The sequence below is a fragment of the Equus caballus genome, chromosome 7 (genome assembly GCF_041296265.1).
Source record: "Equus caballus isolate H_3958 breed thoroughbred chromosome 7, TB-T2T, whole genome shotgun sequence".
NCBI classification, from domain to species: domain Eukaryota; kingdom Metazoa; phylum Chordata; class Mammalia; order Perissodactyla; family Equidae; genus Equus; species Equus caballus.
Window position 1 is genome coordinate 51,034,617 of NC_091690.1, and position 6,737 is coordinate 51,041,353.

Consider the following 6,737-nt stretch of genomic DNA (forward strand, 5'->3'; position numbering starts at 1 on the left):
TCAGTGGGCGGCCCTTTTAAGAGAGTTTATTCCTCGTTCATAAATGTTTTACTTGAGAAAAAAGTAGCGCATCCACCTGGAAGCGCGTTGTGTGAACTCCTTCCGCCTCTCCTCCCAGGCTGTGTCCGGGCCGCAGACATGCAGCTGTCAGACCTTTGGTGCAGGTTCCTCTCGACAAAATATTCTGGGTGATCTCTCCTTTCAGCACTGCCCCTTCCTGGGTTTATCACCTCAAAAAGATACATTCTGTTTAATTTAGTCTCAGTTTTGCAATGAAAAAAAATATTTAGTCAATACAGCTTGAAAGACAGTATGAAATATCTCCCGAGAGGGAAGAAAGAGTTTAATTTCAGAAAAAATAAAATGTTCGTTTTATATTGCCTGATTCAATAATTTTCTTTTTCTCCTCCACTGAGGGTGATAGTAACATTATGACATCTGTTGTTTTATTTCAGGTGAGTTCAGATGGATTTCCAGGGCTTAGACTTGCAGACCTGAAGTGTGCAAGGATGATTAATAGTTTGTAAAAATTTTTTCTCATGGAAGTAATAATTAATATCACTTTTTTCCAGTATGCAATACATTCTTGTGAGGTTTCCTGTTGAGCCAGCAAAGAACCATACAATTTTATTCTCTCATTTCCAAATAAAGACTGGTTTGAATGTTTTAGAAGCACTGGGTTTGTGTATTTAAAATATCAATGATGTCCAGAAAAACTGCTGTGGGGGCAGAGGCCTGAGGGCAGTGAGTCTAAGCTAAGACCCCCTTGGGCCTGCAGAGGGAAGGCCTTGAAGGCCCAGTTGTCCTTCCTGGGGAGCCTCCCCCTGCAGGTGTCCTACTGCTCACACCCCGATGGAAGGAGCCTTTATCCTGAGAGGAGCTGCAGAGCCCTGGAAAGCTGGGGGTGCACGTGCTCATGGGATGGGAAGTGACACCCTTTCTGAGGTTGTAGCTGTGGTTTCCTTGGGCCTGTTTCTAGACATAATTGGAGTTGTGCATCCACAGTATGGGTGTACTCAGAGAGTAATTTGTTTACACTGAGGAAATCTGTGAGAGTCAGGAGCTCTGTGTCCTGAATTATGGCCCGATAATCTGGGGTCTATTTGGGTCAGAACCTTAAACTGAATCCAGCTGAGTTTCCCCACTGTGAGAATGGAGCCTGAGAGAGGGAGCATGTGCACTGTTCCCTGGGGAGAGGAGGGTGTGTGGGGCTCCCAGAGCTCCTTCCTGTGGCTGCTCAGGTGCCCTCCCCTCCTTCTCCAGGGACTGACCCCCTCCAGGGCTCTATCTCCACCAGGAGAGTCAGGAATATGAGAACGTCGTCGTCTTCTTTTTTTTTTTTAATTTTTCATTCTTCTCCCCAAAGTCTCCCAGTACGTAGTTGTATATTTTAGTTGTGGGTCCTTCTAGCTGTGGCATGTAGGACGCCGCCTCAGCATGGCTTGATGAGTGGTTCTAGGTCTGCGCAGGATCAGAACCGGCAAAGCCCATGGCTGCCAAAGCAGAGTGTGCAAACCCAACCACTAGGCCGCAGGGCTGGCACCTTTTTAATTTAATTAATTAATTAATTTATTTATTTATTTTCTTTTTCCTTAGAATATGGAAGCTTCTGACCGTGGCTTTCCTTCTGTCCTGTGGGAAGCAGGCTGCTCATCTGAGCTGATTCCAGTGTTTGTGTTTTTTTCCTTTGGATTCCTTTATCGATGGACTAGTGCATCCCTTTGGTTCTAGTTTCCCTTGGCACTTGGGCCCTGAAATTGTGAGTTCATTGAGAGGTAGGATATGAGGAAAGAAAGAAAATTCTAGAAACAAATAGGATTTTTGTTCCATTCAGGCCAGAGAACCTCAAGATTTGAGATGAATGTATTGAAGTTCTCAGGTACATGTTTCATTTTTAGATCGGTTTTTGTGTGTGCATGTCCCTAGAGAACAGAGAAGTTTAAAAGCTAAGCAATTGAATTTCTGTTTTAATTGATGTGAAGGAAACTTCTGAAAACTCATATAAATCTCTGAAAATCCTACTATCTTTAAGCAGCTAAACTCAAACCCCTATTGCATTATAATATGCTGCTTATTCCTGAAAATACCCCAGTGTGAGCTATGGGGGAAGGAGAAACTAGGATGCTGCAGGTCGTTTTAGTTAGAAAGAGATTTAAAATTTTTCATTTGGAATGGTGTACACTTTTGTAACCAATAGAGTTTAAAGGAATTGAATCTTAGAATAGTTTCCTATGCATGAAAGTTCGAATTAAATAAAAGACTAAATAAAAGAGTAAACTATAGTATACATAAATTTCTCTTTATTTCAAATAGTTCTGTAAGACAGCAGAGTCTAAGTTAAGAAGACTCATGGCCATATCCTGGTCCCCTCCAGCACTGTTACTTCAGTCACCCCAAATAAGTTTTGATCATTTCTTGAGGCTCCTGTTAGTGTTTCTTTATATAAATCAATCAATTGAAGAGCCATGTTTTTCTTACACATGTTTATCCTTGTAATGAGCAGTCAGACTCCACGTTTTGGGTGACTTCTCACAGCTTAAGCCCCACCCACCCTCCTCCCCTTGTGCCCCCACCTGGACAAGCTGAGGAGGAAGCCTGGGTGCTCTCTCCTCTAGAGCAGGCAGGAGATTCCCACCACCCCAGCCCCTGCCTGTGTGCAGAGCTCTTGCCCCGGTCCCACCCCCAGGCCCAGTGAAGCCCCAGGCCAGGCTCCATTCCTTGCTTTCTGAGCCCTGTCAGAGCTGCTTGAGAGGCCTGCCCTGCCCTCCCCTCAGACCTCTGTTATGTGAGCCCTAAGCCTTTTCCTACACTGTGTGTGTATGTGTGTATGTGTGTGCGCGCCACCCTGGCATCAGTGTCAACAAGGGAACCACCCCTCTGCAGGTGACCATAACAGTTGGCTCCCTGAGCAGCATGTCCAGACATGACCCCACCCGTGGGTCTGTCTTCTCTTGCTCTGACTTGCTCCCCTGCTCTGCTGCCTGGTGGCGGCATGCGCTGTGGGCTGCTGCTTGCTGGGGAGCTGTGCTGGGAGCTGTGCTGTCCCGTGTTGCATTGTCGACCCACCAACCTCAGTTCTAGGTTCAGCTGAGCAGAGTTGGCAGTTTGACGAATTTATCTGCATTTGGGAGCAGGACTATGGGATTGGGGCCTCCTTAAATGAGTCCTGGGTCAGCATCTGTTGGGATTTATCTGTGTGTTAGTGTGAAGCTGTGACAGAAGCTGTGTTGGCCTGACATACCCCAGGGATGGGGTGTAGACAGGGACTGTGCCCTTTGCAAGAGGTGGATCCATCAGATGGGCACTCCTGAAACAGCTGTCGTTTAAAAAAAAGAGAGAGAGAGAAGAGAGGGAGAAAGGCAGGCAGTAGGTGGCAGGCTGAGTCCACACTTCTAACACCAGAGGGCTCCCAGGCCCCTTCAGTACCTCTGCTGCTGCCCCTCCCTCTACTGCCACAAAGACACTGACCTTTAGGGTTATAGGGGACAACACCCATGGCACCCCTGTGGCACAAGGGATTAGTTCAAACCTGACTTAGTCCCAGGGTTTAAACCTTAGAAAGCAACCAGTTGTCATGAGGGAGCCTCCCAACCCTGATGGCACTGTGTTGAGGCTCTTAGGGGTAATAAAATTTATAAACACCAGGGTGGAGAGGCACTACCTCCCCTGAAGTGTATCCCATGATGAAGAAAACAAAACAAGAATGATCAGGAGGAAGAAAACAAAATAAAATACTGAAACAAAGGCCCACAATTTGACCCAATTGGAAACCCAGAATATATTGAAAGGATTTACATAACAAAACAGATAAAGGCACACTGCTTGATTTTTGGGCCTGTACAACAGGTTCTGAATTAATTTTGCTCTCTGATGTAATGCACTGATTCAGAAACCTCAAGCAGTTAGTCAATACTAGGTGTCAAATTACAGTTACACCTGGGATCCCACTAAATTTAAGGATCTTAGGGGTGCTAATGAATATAATACAGAGGACAAGTAGGACAAATGTTTCGTCGTTAGCCATCAGAACTATGATTTTGCCTAAATTCTCCATGGTCATAACACTCATTGTTCTGAAATGTCCAATAGTGAACTGGGAAGCTCTGATCCAATGAGCAAGAATTAAAATTGAATGAAGTCTTTGCCACTTACAAATTGCTTGAAAAATTGGGACCCCAGAAACCTTATCCCATAAATCAAGTAGTTAACATGGCCCATTGTAAATTACCCGGGGCCTTGAACGATTGACAACTGTTTGGAAAACCTAGATAGTGAAGGCTTGATTGTTCCCAGTGCTTATTTTTAATAGCCCAGTTTGTCCTGTTATTAAACTTGGAGAGAATGATTGACACCTCAGAGTGGTTTACCTCAACTTGACGCTGGTTGCACCACAGAGACCTCTACACCCCATCTCCAACATCGTAGAAATTACTGACTACAACCGTTTAACAGTTGATAAATATCCAGCCATCACAGGTTTGGCTGAGTCTGTTCTGTCCAGTCCTGTGTCCACAGCCTCTCAGCTGCACTGGGCCTTCCCCTCTGAAGGGACGTAATGCCCCTTTACTGGGTTATCCTCATGGATCTTCCACAGCTGTGCCCTCCTACAGTCATTGCAGGTGGGGTCTGAACTCATCCTGGTTCCTCCAAGAACACAGGTACAACATTATGTTAATGATATCTCCTCTGAGGGCATTCAGGACACACAAATATTAAAAAAACAAGACCACAAAAAGTGGATGGGACATTCCCACTCATACATATGACGCCTGACAGCTTAGTTAAATTTCCGGAAATTATTTGTTAATCTGAGACCCGCTCGTCTGACACCATGTAGAAATAGCTGTTGTTCCCCTCGGCACCCACAACACCTGCTAGGGTCTCTTTATATTTGGTGGCAATATATTTCTTGTTTACAATTTTACTTGACTCCATTTGTGCTGTTACTTGCAAATTTGCCACCTCGAATGGGCATCCCCAGTACAAAAGCTGGAGACTCTTCAAATTGTCTTACAAGCAACACCCCTGTTAGTGCCCTCAGAGACTCCTTCACTATAGAGGCCTCAGTGACCTTCTGTCATGCCTCCTGGAGTGGCCTTGATGGACTTCATTTGTCCATGGGCTTCTGATGCAAGAACCTGCCCCAGGCCCCACACTGTACACCATTAGAGCTACAATAACTTCTACTTACAAGGCTGTCCTGAAAATAGATGGCCCTGTGCATGGGACCATGTATCGAGCAGTCTCTTTTGACTTGGGACCTGGAAGTAGCCCTCCAGGAGCCCAGCATGGTTACCAAGACCCACTGGAGACAAGATGGAGCCAGGTGGGCCCTCAGGGATATCCTACCTGCAGGAGGGGGTGGTCTTCCCTGTCCTCAGTCTCCTGTCAGGTGCCATGTGGTGGAAGAGGTCGCCCCTTTTTCAGACCCCAGGCTCCCTGGAGACATCTTTAGGATTCGCTGAGTGAAAAGCAGTGGGAGTTCATTGACTTAGGGATGACATCACCACATTTGTCCATGATGGAGCTCAGGCGGAATTGTGGCTTTTCATGTCTTAATTGTGACATCACTGATGAAGGACTGGACCCAAGGGTCACCACACTGACCATACATCAAGCAGTCATCTTAGCACCAATGAGAAATGGTTCCACTTGCAGACATCAAAGACTGTGGTAAAAGAACTCTGGGGATCTCTTGCCTCACAGTTACCTACAATGTAAACCAAAGTAACACTTGTCTCTACACATAGGAAGGCCACACACAAAGCCCCACCAGGACACTCTTTATCCACGTGGGAGTTCCAGACACTACTGATAGTAACAAAGGCACTCACTTCTCAGAATATACAGCACTGGGCTCTTAACAAGGCATTCAATGGAAATTTCTCCTCTCTTCCAAGTCTCATGATTCAGATCTTATAGAGCATCATTATGGCTTACTGAAATAAGTTCAAATTATTGGAATGAAAGATGGTCTGTTTCTGTCATCAGTCAGTCATCAGGGCTGAATAGTAATGTGTCTGTCTTTATCTTTTTTTCCTAGTCGACTTTGCTTTTTAAGATGAGTTTTACATTTGCAGAAAACTTGATCAGAAAGTACAAAGAATCACAGTACACTGGATTGTTTTTCTCTGGAACTCTATTTCTACTGTAGTATTCAAAATTTTTTTCCCACTTTATGTTCAAAATAAACAACTACATCATTAAAAAAGAGAAAAAGTGCAGAGATTTCCCACATAACCCCTCTGCCTCCACACAGTTTGCCCTATATTTTATATCTTGTGTTACTGTGGTACATTTGTGACATTTGATGAGCCAAGTTGACACGTGAAAGTTCATAGTTTACATTAGTGTTGACTGTGTTGTACAATCTCTGGGCTTTGGCCAATGTCACATGGCATGTCTCCATCATTTCTCTATCATGTGGAACACTTGCACTGTCCTAAAAATCTCTCCACCTATTCATTCTTCCCTCCCTCCCATCCCAAGTCCCTAGCAATCAGTGATCTTTCAGCTTCTTGTACTTTTGTCTTTTCCAGACTGTCACATGCTTGGAATCCTACAGTGTGTAGCTTTGTCATATTGGCTCCTTTCACTTAGCAACGTTATTTTAAAGTTTCTCCATGTCTTTTTGGCTTGGTAACTTCATTTCTGTTCATCTCTGAAGAATATTTATCCTATGGATGTTCTAGTGATTGCTTCTCCATTCGTTTATTGAATGATCTTTGTTACATCTA